Source organism: Pelobates fuscus, chromosome 7 (assembly GCF_036172605.1).
Source record: "Pelobates fuscus isolate aPelFus1 chromosome 7, aPelFus1.pri, whole genome shotgun sequence".
NCBI classification, from domain to species: Eukaryota; Metazoa; Chordata; class Amphibia; order Anura; family Pelobatidae; genus Pelobates; species Pelobates fuscus.
The window spans coordinates 105,950,532-105,965,380 of record NC_086323.1 but is presented as its reverse complement, the minus strand read 5'-3'; positions in this window follow the sequence as shown (position 1 = coordinate 105,965,380).

The following is a 14,849-nucleotide window of genomic DNA, read 5'->3' as shown; positions in this document are numbered from 1 at the left end:
AATCCATCCAAATTTTTGCCGATCGTCTGAATTCAATAACTCCGAAGCACCGTATGACCAAATCAGGACGCGGTTGAAACGGACAGTGGACAAACAGTTTAGTTTGATTCATTATTCTGAGTTCTAGCTCTAGCGCCAAATAAAGGGATGGTTGGTGGGGAAAAAAAATATTGATGGTTAGGGTACCAACTACTAAATGTTGATTTTATTCACAGATAATGTGAGAGGTGACCAACAGAGAATAAAAGGAGGAACGGTTAAAAAAAATCTTTATATATTTAATAAATATACCTTCTATTGGTTACTTCTCGATCTGTAAACCAAATGGCAAGCAAATGCAGTGTACAACAAAATATATACATATGATATATGTATAGTACAGTTTGAATAAAAGCACTCAAAACACTTCTTAGGTAATGTAAATAAAACCTAACTTTTATTTACCTATTACAAAATAAATAAATCACTGTTTCAGTTTAGTTAATACACTTTCACCATGAACTTTATTAGCTAAACTGAAACGTCAATTTTTTTTTATTTTGCAATAGTTAAATAAAAGTTAAGTTTTATTTACAATACCTAAGAAGTCCTTGGAGTGCTATCGTTCAAACTATACTACATTGACAGCGGAGCAGAACCTGGTAAATTACATTTTGGCTACCCTGCAGGTTCTTATGACTTTTTATATATATATATATATATATATATATATATATATATATATATATATATATATATATATATATATAGATGTTATTATTATTATATGTGTACTACATTTATAATTTTTTGCTCTCTTTTGCTTCGTTAAAATCATTTATCCTGTAACAATTGCATGATCAAAATTTGTTGGAGCGAAAATGCACATAGATGAATTTTGGTCCACTTGAACAAAGATTCTTTTTTGGACAAACCAAATATTTTCACCATGCACACGCCTTGTATTAATGGATGAGTAAAGGGATAACCATAATCTCACATTTGTTCTCTTAATTAGCAAAAATAAAGCAGGACAACCTATGAATTCTTGGACTATAACTGTACCACAGTATTCATTGAAAGAATATACCACTATATACTCATATTAGTTTACCTAAATTCTCTTTGTTGATAAACTTTCCATATTTTTGATCAGGCTGATATAGTTTATCTCTGTACACCTATTTTCAGAGAGACCCCCATGGATTAGATTGGGTATTATAATTTATACCAGCTTTCTCCAACAATATATCATACTTATATATGATATTTTGTACTTGTCCTTCTCCGAATGTATTTTATTTCATCTTGTAAAACAATGTTTAGTGTGTGTATATATTTGTGTAGGTGATGACGTCTGAGGTCTAGGGATGCCTGAGATATAAATCAGACCCTGTCTATACGTGATGTAATATGCTGGGTTTGGTTTATAAAAAAGGGACATCATGTGATGATTGTATTTCGTCTCAATATAGTTAGTCAGATGAGTCATGGAATAAAATGAATTTTCCATTAGATATGAAGCAGCAACTATTCCCTTGCAGTTTCCCGAAGGCATATTTTGCTACTGTTATATTATATAAGTATCAGTGATTGTGCTGAAAGAGCTTGTTTTCTTCTTTTTTTTTTATCCCATTTTCAGTTCAGGGATAAAAGACATGCATGTTCGGGAGTAATAGGGAAATCCGTTGAGTAAATCTCATTGTGACTCATAACACAACTGCATTTTGCATGGTTTTATTTTGTTCTACCATTTAGATATATTTTTATCTGCAAGTATCGGTACAAATATTTATATTTTATCCTTTAGTTTATAGTTAGTTACTTAATCCACCAATCAGAGTGTTATGAGTCAAATTACCCTTTATTCCAATTTAGGGCCCCCACCTGCCGCTCAGGGGTGGGGGCGGGGGGGACCTATTTTTTTCAGGCTGCTCACTGTTTAATAGACATGCTCCTACTCGCGGTAGATAACTCCCTAATACCGTGGGAATCTACTATCTATTAAGCGGCTGCAATAGAAGTCCCGAAGTGCCAAAGTCCCGAAATTGCGAAATGCTGAAGTTCTGAAATTCTGAAGTTCCGAAGTGTCGAAGTGCCGAAGTTGCCGAAGTTCCGAAGTGTTGAAGTGCCGAATTGCCGAAGTCCCAAATTGCGAAAATCCCGAATTTCCGAATGCCGAACCGAAAATTTTCCCCATGCACATGCCTGGTACTTAAATACTTAGATAAATGTCATCCTCATTTAGGAGACATATCTGACTTTCTGCTAAATTCTATCGTTGAAAAAATTAGTTGTGAGTATTAACTTCTGCATTTTTCTTATTATTATTAGTTGGTTACAGTAATATACTATGTGTGTAGATCCTTGTCCCAATCAGTCAGTTGGATTGGACAACAAATTGAAATATGTGTGTACAGATGTATCATAGAACATGGTTCATCTTCTAGAACACCTATTTTTGTTTTTTTTTATTAACCTTAACTTTCTACCTGTAAAGTAACCCAAATGAGATGACCCAGTAGGCTGGCTGTTCCTGTTTCATTTGGTTGCATAAAATTAATAATGATAGTAGCATTGCCCAGGATGTTATATTTATTTCCACATTGAGGTATTAATGGTCTATTCAATACATTTATAAAGAATACTCTTAGGTAGAACATTGATAGATCATCTATACAATGAAGCATGGTGGGGGAGGTAGGGATTCATCATACATCAATACACTTACTGGTATCCCAATCGCAACATCTAAGGAGCTATGCAATGATAAATTAGATTATACCCACTGTCAATGAGTTAGGCAATCAGAAAAACTAAAGATGTCCTTGACTACAGATAATCTTAAATCTCTCACTAATTAAATTCTACTCGCATAAGGGTTTACAAATGCAACATATTCAAATTGTATTGAATGAGCAAATAGCTAACGTAGCATTATGCTATGATGTTTAACCAGAATGGGGAATCCAAGATGTGGTGGATGACTTTGAGAAATTTAGTTCAGGATATTATCATGGGCAAATCATTAGCAATGCCATATCGTCTAAGGATGGGGGGGAAGGAGGCACTTCATACCGTAAGTATTAGCCGGATGACAAAACTAAAATCAGAAAGAAAACACAGATTGATTATAACTCAAGTAAGGAGACTCTGAATGAGTATATAAAACATGGTTGGATGTGTAGAGCCAAAACCAAGACTTACCCCTAACAGTATTAAATGCATTTTACTGGGGAAATGTCAAAATGTATCTGAAACTGAAAGTTTGCCAAGACTCCCAATTATGCTTTCTATGGTAGAAGACACTCCAAGTGTTCATAATAATACAAAATGTTTACTGATGAATTCTTTACTACTTTGTATATAATTAGTATATGCCATTTCAGTGTTTACAATGCCTGTAGTTTGGAAAATTATTATTAACTCAGGTGTTATCATGATCCATTCCATGCCTTATCTGAAAACGTCAGACAGGAAGCCAAGTGTGAGGTTACTCAGTATGAAATTCCAGAAATCTTGGTCCCTAATAATACCTTTTACGACTAAAGTGTTACAATTGGATGTCCAGGAAAAAAATATCTAGAACTAGAGATAATCAGAAACACTATAGAACAGATAAATCAATAGTCTTCTCGTAGCAGTAAATAGATACCGAAACCTCAAAGATCTAGTATGCAAAAGTGCAATACGAAGCTAATAATTCTCTCTAAATATCATTATAAGACATTTGGAAATTATATAATCCGACAGAAGATTATAGAATAATTTTGAACAAATATTGGAAAGCAGATACTATTTGGTAATGAATACAAATGGATTAAAATAAAACAAATGTCACTTAATAGGACGTTATGGTGCCTGGTTCATCTTCCCCTACTCTGCATTATTTTTCCACCGTGTCTTGATCTAGCATCATATCTTTCACTGCAGCCCTTGAGCTGAGCCTAGCTGATCTCCATCCGTTGCTTTTCCAGGATAGTTCCAACTTCAGCTGTGAGCTCCAGGGAAAGGGACCATCCCACCGCTGCCACCAGATGTGGTGAACCACCAGTATATCACCTCCACAGATGCCTTTTCCCAGAGTAAAATAGCTCAAACCAGTTGTGTAAATAATGATAGCCAGTATAGAATTCCCCCCACACATTAGCTGAGAATGAATGCCCTGATCTGAGTGACCATCACATACAGAAATCACTCAGATTGGTTCAGTGGTTTGGGATTGTCATCGAGATAAACTTTTGACTGGCCGTCCATGAGATAGAAGCCCAAAATAGTTCCAGAGGAATTGTGGCAATGGCGGTCTTCATTCATGGAATTCCATACATAAACCACACACAATAAATGAATGATTTCAAGTGTCGAATTCTCCCCCCATTTGGTAGTTTGTATCTCCCAAAAGGCGTTTGTATGGGTGGTCGGAAACTTGAATGGGCAGCAGTTCCATCTTCACCGGTGTGCGTGAGAGTGCCTATCCGAAATCTGTTACAGGCACTCGACAGATACCGCTTCCTGCGTTTGGGAAACAAGAGGGCCGCCATCCATTCTGTTGACCGCGTGCGTTCGACTGTACGAAATGGTGGCCAGGCAGGAGAGCATTCATTAGTTGTTTCTCTTGTGGTTTCACACTTGATAACGGAGGGTTCTAATGTTCTAATAAGCTGTGGAGGTGGTCCTCGTTTAGTTGCCGAAACAGTGAGTATATCAAGGGAAAGATAGCGTTAGAAAAGGGAATAGTATGAGTGATGGGGCATTTCTTCACATATGTATTCCACAGGCAGCTCTGCAATAATCTTGTGACTGAAACATTTGTTTTAGTTAAAACACTTTGTCTTCCTTTTCAGCATATACCAATTTGCCTGTGGAGGTAGCAAACATAGCTAAACCACAACACTCAGCCAGGCAGGGTGAAACCATTACAATGGACATTTCAATTTTACTATTAAGCCATAAAATCAAAGCATCTTACTAAGAAAATATATATTTTGTTGACAACAAACAGAGTTAGCACATAACAATAACACCAATGACACAGGCTTCAGTCTGAGGAGCCCAGGAGAGGCCATCCTTCCATAAGATGAGGTGAGCATAGGTTCTCACAGACGAGGAGAAACTACATGGTAATACAATTCCAGGTTAATTTCTTCATACATTTTTAAGTGACTTAATGTCACATGGTCTTTGAAGATGGAGTACCATTTTTTTTAAACAGAATTTTGTTTTATCGGGTGCGTATGGACTGCCATGAGCTTCTCCAGATCTCTGTGTCTTCCAAATTGTACTCTACTTGAGCTTTCTTTCCCAGATGGTGTCTCATTAGACACACCAATCAAAAAAGATTCTGCTTGTCGGACCCTCCCTTAAAAACACCCATGGCTAAAGCTCCTAGTCACCCACTCACCCCTTCCACTCTGAGAAGAACAAAGCTTTCCCTCACATCTGTAGTGTGAGTCTGTCCTTCAGTGTTAGAAAAAAATGCCTTCTCAGCTTTACCAACTCTGTCTGCAGAGGTAACAGGCACTAAAAGAATGAGGTTGGCACGGCAAAATAAACCACTACAATCAAAGGTATTTAAAAAAAAGAAAATAATGTGGGTGAACAATGGGATGAACTGTCTCAAGTTGGCATTCCTGTATAAAGTTTCTGTCGCAGTCCTATAAAAGTACCAGCAATAGCTGCCCTATTATTGCCAATCCTTACGATTGCTGTGGAGTACTCTCTGCTGTTCTAAAATTATTTACAGCACGTCTAGAGTGGAGTTGCACTTCATGAGGACATTATGTCATAGATGGTGTGTGGAAAGCCATGTTTTCTCTTGCTCCTGCCTCAAGAGTTAGCTAGTCTTCACCATATGGTGGAACTACCAAGCAATCTTCCTGCAACAAGCAGGTATGGTTGTCAGTAAGGTTGAACCTCATCCACTACAATCACCATATCCAAGCACTGTTTGCTACCACCAGGGTGCTGTCAAGGAAAAAGACATGCTGGCCAGTAGGAACATTTCATATATCTAGGCGATCAGGCGTGTACTTTTGTAATACTGCTGGACACTTCCCTGAGATGATGATGAGTCCAACTGTCCCTATCCGACCTCTCTCTTTTAACTTTTGTCACTATCTTTAACATTCCTCCTGCTCTGCCTAAGGGTGGTAAAAGTGGATGAGATACGGCTCTTGTTGCTATTGCTCCCCCTTTCGTAACATGCATATCATTGTAGTGGTTTTAACCTGCCCTATATTTGCATAGAAAATTTGTTTGCTTCTCTGTGTATTTATAACTAAAATACCATTATTGTGTTTGACTACACTGAACACAACACACCACTGCACTACAATGCACAGTTCTTTGACACTTGCATAGACCACTGTTAAATAAAGAAAAGGTTTTGCAAACTGATTCTCCATCTTCAATGATGCTATTCGCTGCTAGCATAACTACTTGTGCCACATAGTGTATATCACTGAGGGAAGAAGCTTGCAATCTCCAAAGTTCAAACAGTGGCATAGAAGTACACTGCAAATCAATTAATCTGATTCTTACTAGAAATATAAAAAAATAAATAACAAATTAGTAAAATAATTCCAAGTCAGTAAATCAAATTGGTTGTAAGTAGTACTGGCAGTATCAGCTACATTATATTTTGTCAATCTTTCTTCTATTGAGGCGAATGAGTTATAAAAAACAGAAACAATAGAGGAAAGGGTTAAGATTAGTGATGTCCCAAACAGTTCGCCGGGAACCGTTCGCCAGCAAACATAGCGTGTTCGCGGTCGCGAACACGCGAGATGTTCGGTCCGCCCCTATTCGTCATGGAGGTGGGAGGGTCTGGGAGGGAGGGTCTGCTGCTGATTGGCTGGAATGTGTCTGCTGACTGTGAGGTACAGGGTCAAAGTTTACTGAATGATGACTAATAGGGGGCGGACCGAACATCGCGCGTGTTCGCGACCGCGAACACGCTATGTTCGCCGGCGAACTGTTCGGGACATCACTAGTTAAGATATATGCAAAATTGTCAGAAGTACATTGTAAATAACTAATTGATATGACAGCCTAAGTTTTTAGATTATATAACTAAAAAATAACAAAAAAAGAACAAGCTAAGCAGTAAAAATGCAAAATATGGTGAGTATGACACAATTAGAAACATGCTGACATGTTTGACAATCTGAGTAAAGCAGTGAGGCATGTGAGGACATGGTGAGTATCACTTGTAAATTGTAAGAATCAGGCTAGATTGACTTGTCGGGACATAGATTGAAACATAGGCTGACATGAAAAATAAGAAACAAAAACTCTCCAGACTAGTAGTAGATTACCAATAAGGTATTTCAAAATTGGGGCTTAGGTTAAGGAAACATGTCCGCACGACGAACATATACTGATATAAATATATATATACATATATATACATAACATATATATATATAACATGCTAGATTAAAATACAATTAAATATATGAAAATAAAAGAATGTAGAAATAAGCAACATGGTAGGTGATTGAAATATTTCCACTTGGTGTTAATAAAGTAAATGCAGGAAAAGACTAAATAAAAAATAGAACACGGCAGTGTTGAAAAGTAGTGATGGACAGCATGCTCTGCAGTCATTGAGCCATGAGCCATGAGCCATGCTAAACATAATGCTTCCTCTTTCCCCCTCAGGACTTGATAGGAGATGCTGACTTTCCAGGCGTACTGTATGTCGTGGGCTGCAGTGCTTCAAACGCTCATATCCTCAAGCCCAGTCTTTAATGGAAGCCACAGCCCTGTGTCTATGGATCCTCCTGCAGTGTGCAGTAGTATCTTGGGCCTTAGGGATCTCTGAATCCTGGAAACCCCTCTGGGTATATGGATGACGGGTTGGATAAGATTCCAATAGGACATCCTGGCCCACAAAAAGCGATGTCAATGTCAGCAGTAACATGGGCCTAAAATTAAAAAAGAGAGGTTGGACTGCGGAGTCAGTTAAAGCAATGCTGGATCCTTGGCTCAGCAGCCCGTCTAGGCAAAACACAATAACTTGCAGCACTGGGCGTGCTTTCACTAGAAAGACCATATCTAACCTGGCAGCAAAGCCAGCTTTTTCACTGTTGTCAGCAGCAGGAAACTCAAAGTCGTGGAGGCAGGGAGGTGGTGGCCATGTTTGGCCTACCTTGCATTCACAAGATATTCCACTGATTTGTGGAGGCGAGTGTCTCAAGCATGACTGCAAAGGAGTCATCTCCCCCGGACACCAGATCTAGCATCAAGATAGGCTGCATGGCCGGAGTGTGTGGATGCTGGTCCAGTCACCGGTTTCTGAAAGCTGTACCTAGTGGGCAGAAAAGACTTGTATATGAATTGTATATGAAGACTGTATATGAATAAATGTGCCGGAGCTATAAGCATGCATGCCTGGTCATCTTGGCTGGTAGCCCCCCCTTTTTCTCTTTTTTAATTCACTGGATGATGAGGGGGTCTAACTGTTCCTGTCCTGCCTCTGTCGACTACCGGCACTATCCTCACCATCCACTTTGCACTGCCTAAGAGTGGTGCACGTAGTAGTGGGGGAGGTTCAGCTGGTGGTAGATGGTGGCAACTGCGCATAATCTGATACAGTCCCAGTGATCCTGCTGCCTGCCCTAGTATTTACTAGTTCACCTTTTTCCCTCAATAATACTGACTGAGGTGGTTTCTTCAGACTTTGCTTCACACTAGCACTAGTGAGATTACCCACCACTTTAGCCATATTCACTTCCTTGCCACACAGTTTGCACTTTGCAAGTCAACCTCCTTAGAGGTGTAACCGCAGGTGGTTCCCTTATTTACCACTATAATGTCTTAAAGCATAGAACTTAGTAGGGCTAACCATACAGATATCTTAGCCATGATTTTATATAGTTAGTAAGAGATCCTCTATTTAACATATATAAATAATTGAGAATACAATATAAAATAAGGATTGTCTTGGAAGCAATAGTTTTGTCTTTTAGATATTTATTACATAAAAATATAAATATAGACATATAAAATCCATTATAGCAGAGTTTATAAGATGAAATTAAATGCTTGCAAATATCATCATTAATAGGTCAACATACCCTTCTGAACATGTCATCATGTCAGCCTCTCTGTCATTTTAAGATGGAGCAGAGTCTGTCTCCAAGTCTCTCCTCTGTGTCTTAACATTTAAAAGTACACCTATTTATACCTTAGGTGTCTCCATTTCAGGGTTACCATAGTTCATATATGAAAAAGTAACACTTCTTTTACTTTATTCATTTTAGGTAGTGATGTCCCGAACGGTTCGCTGGCGAATAGTTCCTGGCGAACATAGCTTGTTCGCGCTCGCCACGGATGGCGAACATATGTGATGAGTAAACTTTGACCCTGTCCCTCACAGTCAGCAGACACATTCCAGCCAATCAGCAGCAGACCCTCCCTCCCAGACCCTCCCACCTCATAGACAGCATGCAATTTAGATTAATTCTGAAGCTGCATTCTTTTTTATTTTTGTATAGTTTTTTTTGTGTGTTTGTGTTTATTATACATTATCCTCCATAGCCAGTAACCTGTGTTTATTATACATTATCCCCCATAGCCAGTAACCTGTGTTTATTATACATTATCCTCCCATAGCCAGTAACCTGTGTTTATTATACATTATCCCCCCCATAGCCAGTAACCTGTGTTTATTATACATTATACTCCCATAGCCAGTAACTCTGCAAAAACAAATATCGAGTAGTTTCTGATTTAATGAAACCATTCCACATTTTCTTTTCAGGTTAAAACCTTCATTATTGTAGATGTTATTGTAATCATATGATCTTTAACTATCATGATTCCATTATTCATCTGGGTAATCAGCTGTTATACTCTTCTACGTATGTCTAATATATGTGTTTGTAGGCCAGACCGCAGCTGCATATGGCATTTTAGCAATGTTAACCTATTAATGATAATACATGTTCTTTGTAGTAAAAGTTCTCTGAGTCACCCTCTCCAGGACAAGCTGGCCAACAGTAGGTGGTGCATGATGAGGTGGGCTGGAAAAAAAATCCCTAAATTTCTCTAATAGAACCAATGGTTCTAAGCTCTCCCTGGTGCAGAAATATGTTTGTCAGTGAAAAACATATAACATTTCATATGGTGTCTCACCATTTGTATCATCAGGTATGTTGTGAATGCTCATCTGTACCATAGGAATAAATAGATACCACTGTGTGGGGCAAGCAACTAGTAGGGCTAACCATACAACAAGGAATCTGTAATGGTTCTGTTGCAGATGTGATCTACCGATGTATTCCTTGCTCTTTTGGTAGAACTATACCAATCAAAACGTTAAATGGCTCCATAGAACTTAGTAGGGCTAACCATACAGATATATAGTATATAGATATATAATTTTATATAGTTAGTAAGAGATCCTCTATTTAACATATATAAATAATTTAGAATACAATATAAAATAAGGATTGTCTTGGAAGCAATAGTTTTGTCTTTTAGATATTTATTATATAAAAATATAAATATAGACATATAAAATCCATTATAGCAGAGTTTATAAGATGAAATTAAATACTTGCAAATATCACCATTAATAGGTTAACATACCCTTCTGAACATGTCATCATGTCAGCCTCTCTGTCATTTTAAGATGGAGTAGCGTCTGTCTCCAAGTCTCTCCTCTGTGTCTTAACATTTAAAAGTACACCTATTTATACCTTAGGTGTCTCCATTTTAGGGTTAACATAGTTCATATATGAAAAAGTAACACTTCTTTTACTTTATTCATTTTAGGGCCTCCCTTAATTTGGCAAACATACAAGGCCATTACTAAAGGGTGTATACGTCATGGAAATTCCCGGATTTGGGGAAGTTCCTTTAAATTGAGACAAGATGGCGTCTTAAAGTCTGAATAGCTTATATATTAAGGTTACCACAGTATATTGGGAACTGAGAGAGTCATAGGATAGCCTTGAAGCTTGTTTATTCATTATTGTTATTGTAATTCGTCTGGGACAAAATGGCGCAAACATATTATGCACTGAGGTTATTGCTTAAAGAAACAGTTATGAAAAACAATATGTTCCATTTCTAACACCTTGTCAACTTGCAATATCTCTTAAAGACAAAGTACACAGTTTAAGAAATACAACATTTAATTCTAAAGCTTGCATCTGCCCATAACAGAGGCACTAAAAGTGATCCCAAACTTTATTGGCTCAGTACAATCCCATTAACCCTTTTCCCTGTGGCTGCTGAAGATGCGGGTGGATTTGCACCAGTGGCAGTGGAAGCTGTCGCAACACTAGGCTGTACAGTAGCACTTGGTTGATAAATGCTAATGGAAATGTTGTTAGTGGTGGTACTGGTAATGTTGATAGTGTAGGTATTGGTGGTGATGCTAATGGCAGTATTGACAGTGGGTGAGCTACTTGTGCCACTGGTAGCAGGCACATCTGATGTTACAATTGTCTCTGTTGGATGAGGCAATTCCAAAGCAGATTAAGATGGACTTGGACATGGTGGAGAAAATACAGGAGGCAAATGCACACTAGCTGCCTCAGAAAATACTGGGATCCTGCCTATTCTCTCCATACATTATTCTTCTAATTCCTCAGGTTTATCATACTCATAATTGAGTAGCTCCCGGGCCAGAGGTAAAAGTGCTGTGTCTGCAGTGGTGGGGGGAAAATAATTATCATCATCAGATTCATCATTGCCTCCATCACCAAGATCAGACATTGGAGATCCTATTTTGGTACTTTGCTCTACATCTTCACAAAGAATACACTGCTGCAATCTTCCTTAGTTTCTTCTTGAGGGACTCCAAAAAATATACTACTTTCACTAGCAGTGGTAGATGGAGCTCCAGTACCAGTGCAAGTGTCAGGACAAGTTACAGTGACATGTCAGTGACAAGTTACATGAAAAAGCTGAGGAAAAAAAAGGCTGGGTGATGAATTAGACGTAATCGATATGCTGCTAATCCCATTTTGCTGATGCTGAATACTACTAATAGTGGTTGTTAGTAGCTGTGGTGGTATTGGAGGCAATGGTGGTTATGGAGGTGCCATCAGTCCTTATGGCTTAGGAAGACACTCAGAGGCCATGACACTACTGCTGATGGTATCCTCCCTCAGTTGCTTTTTTGGGATTAGAATGCAACATTGATGTTAGTAGGTTTGTTTTTCTTATTACAATAAATTGTGTAACTCAACACAACTTTATTTAGCAAAAAATAGGTGTTTGTGTTGCAGAATGGTTTGTTGTTTGGTGGATTTACTACTGTAGCATTATTGTGTTTATCATTACACAGCGCTTACACACTTGTATAGCACTTTTTATCTTTATACTGAATAACACCCCCCCTTCTCCTACCTCCCAACAAAATTAATTTCTTTCTACAAACAAGTAGCATAAAACACTGTCAAAATGTAAATTGGGAATTCCAAGTTGGTGTTAAGTGGACATGGCTAGCAGTGGACATAGCACTAACTGTAAGCATAAGCCTCATACTAAGATGAATAAAATAGCATATCTCCCACTCAAAGTCGTTGTAACTGTCACTGGCAGTAGCTCGCTAGGTAGGTACAGCAATAACCTAAACCCAGTCTAGGATCAATAACATAGGCTATCTCCCACTCCCACACAGACACAGCAATGGTTAAACACACAATCACTATTGGTCCTTGAAAAATAGTTGCAGTCAAAGTATCTGTAAGAATCCTGCTTCACAGTATATATTGTTGTACTGCTCCTTTTTTTTCTCTGGTGGACAGTTTTGCTTGATCTTTGAATAAACTAAACATTTAGTAAACATATACTGGCTGTCCACAAACTATGATTGAACAGGAGATGCAGTCCATATGATTGGGCTCACCTCTTGGGCATCATAGTAAATTAAGATGCGTTTTTGCCTCCACCCAAAATAAAACAAAATAGCTTCTTCTACATTCCATTCCCCTTTTTTCAAATGCCTGGAAGGAACTCCGAAACAAGAATTAATGTGAACAGGCTTGTCCATTGCACAAGTCATGTGTTTCATAATTTGTCAGTATGGTGATTTGGAAACGAGAATTGGTCCATATTTGGACATATTGCAGTTCGTAGTGAAATTAAACACCTGTTCCATCTTATCTATAACGGTTTCAGATTTGTGGGGAGGAAGTGCTATTTTTTAAATCAGAGTCAAAGTGACACATTCCTTTAGTTCCATTAGTATCATAGAGATGTCACATAATTTTGGCAGTGTGTCACGTGTCCTTATAAATACATTTGAAGACACTTGGAGTGCCTGGATCCTCGTTTTACCACAAAACTTTACCACAGAGCTGCTGCTGAATAGTCCTTTATTGTATAGTTTGTTGATTGCATTACTGTATACTGAATGAACTATGTGAAAATCCCAACTAATCCATTGTTCTGGACTAAGGTGCTGGACTAATTGTATTTAAAACTAACAATTATTTCACTGTGTTAGTTACTGGATCATTCATCATCTTCATTCTTCAGGTAATTGAACAAAATAAGATCACAATGTATCTATTGCAGGGCCGGCGCTACCTGTTAGGCGGACTAGGCAGTCGCCTAGGGCGCCCCTTGGGAAGGGCCCCCTCATTCTGCAGCCGCCCGAGCGCTCTGTAGAGAGCCTCAGGCGGCTGCAGCTTTGCCCGGGCGCAGCATGAGGAGAGGGGCTGACAGGAGGGAAGCGCTCAGCGCTCCCTCCTGTTACTCCCTCACTGTAGCGTGGCCGAGCCCTGTATGGTCCACGGGTACAGGGAGCGTCTGTCTCCTGTACCCGGCCGGACTAACAGGAAGTGCACACTCGGTGTGCACTTCCTTTCAGTCCAGCCGGGTACAGGAAACAAAAGCTCCCTGTACCCGAGAACCATACGGGGCTCGGCCACGCTACAACAGAGGTACGGGAGGGGGGGAGAAAGAAACTGACAGGGGGGGGGGGGAGAAAGAAACTGACAGGGAGGGAGGGGGGGGAAAGGAAACTGACAGGGGGGAAGAAATTGACAGGGAGAGGGGGGAGAAAGAAACTGACAGGGAGGAATGGGGGAAGAAAGAAACTGACAGGGGGGAAAGAAACTGACAGGGAGGGAGGGAGGCGGGGTGAAGAAAGAAACTGACAGGGGGGTGAAGAAAGAAACTGGGAGGGAGGGGGGAAGAAATAAACTGACAGGGGGGGAGAAAGACATTGACAGGGAGGGGAATTGATGGGGAGAGAAATAAATTGACAGGGAGGGGGGAGTGACATAGGAGGGAGGGGGAGAAGAGAGTGACAAGGGATGGAGAGGGGGGAGAAGAGAGTGACAAGGGAGGGGGGAGAGATTGACATCCATCTCACACACACACACACACACAATCACACACAATGCACCCCTTACACACAAAGACAATGCACCCCTTGCACACAGAAAAACACTCAATGCATTACACACACAATGCATTACACACACAGACACACATACACAAGCAATGCAACCCTTACACACAATGCATCCCTTACACACACAGAAACACACAATGCATTCCTTACACACACTCAATGCACCCCTTACACACACTCAATGCAGAAACACACCTTGCAGCCCTTACACATACAAACACAGATTCACACAATGCATTCCTTACACACAAATCAGGACATCCCCTACACACTCCACCCCCTGTGAACAAACTCATTGCTGGAACGTGAAGGTGGACCCTGGGACCCAGACCTTGAGCTGTGTAAAGGGCCCCCAAAAAATGGAGCTGCTTCCTGTTCTCCCAGAACATTGATTTTTGTGACCACAGTTACAAACAGCCTCCAGAGATCCTGTTCTACACCAGACCAGTGGAGCCATACTGCAGCTAGAGCCCATCATCATCCTCAT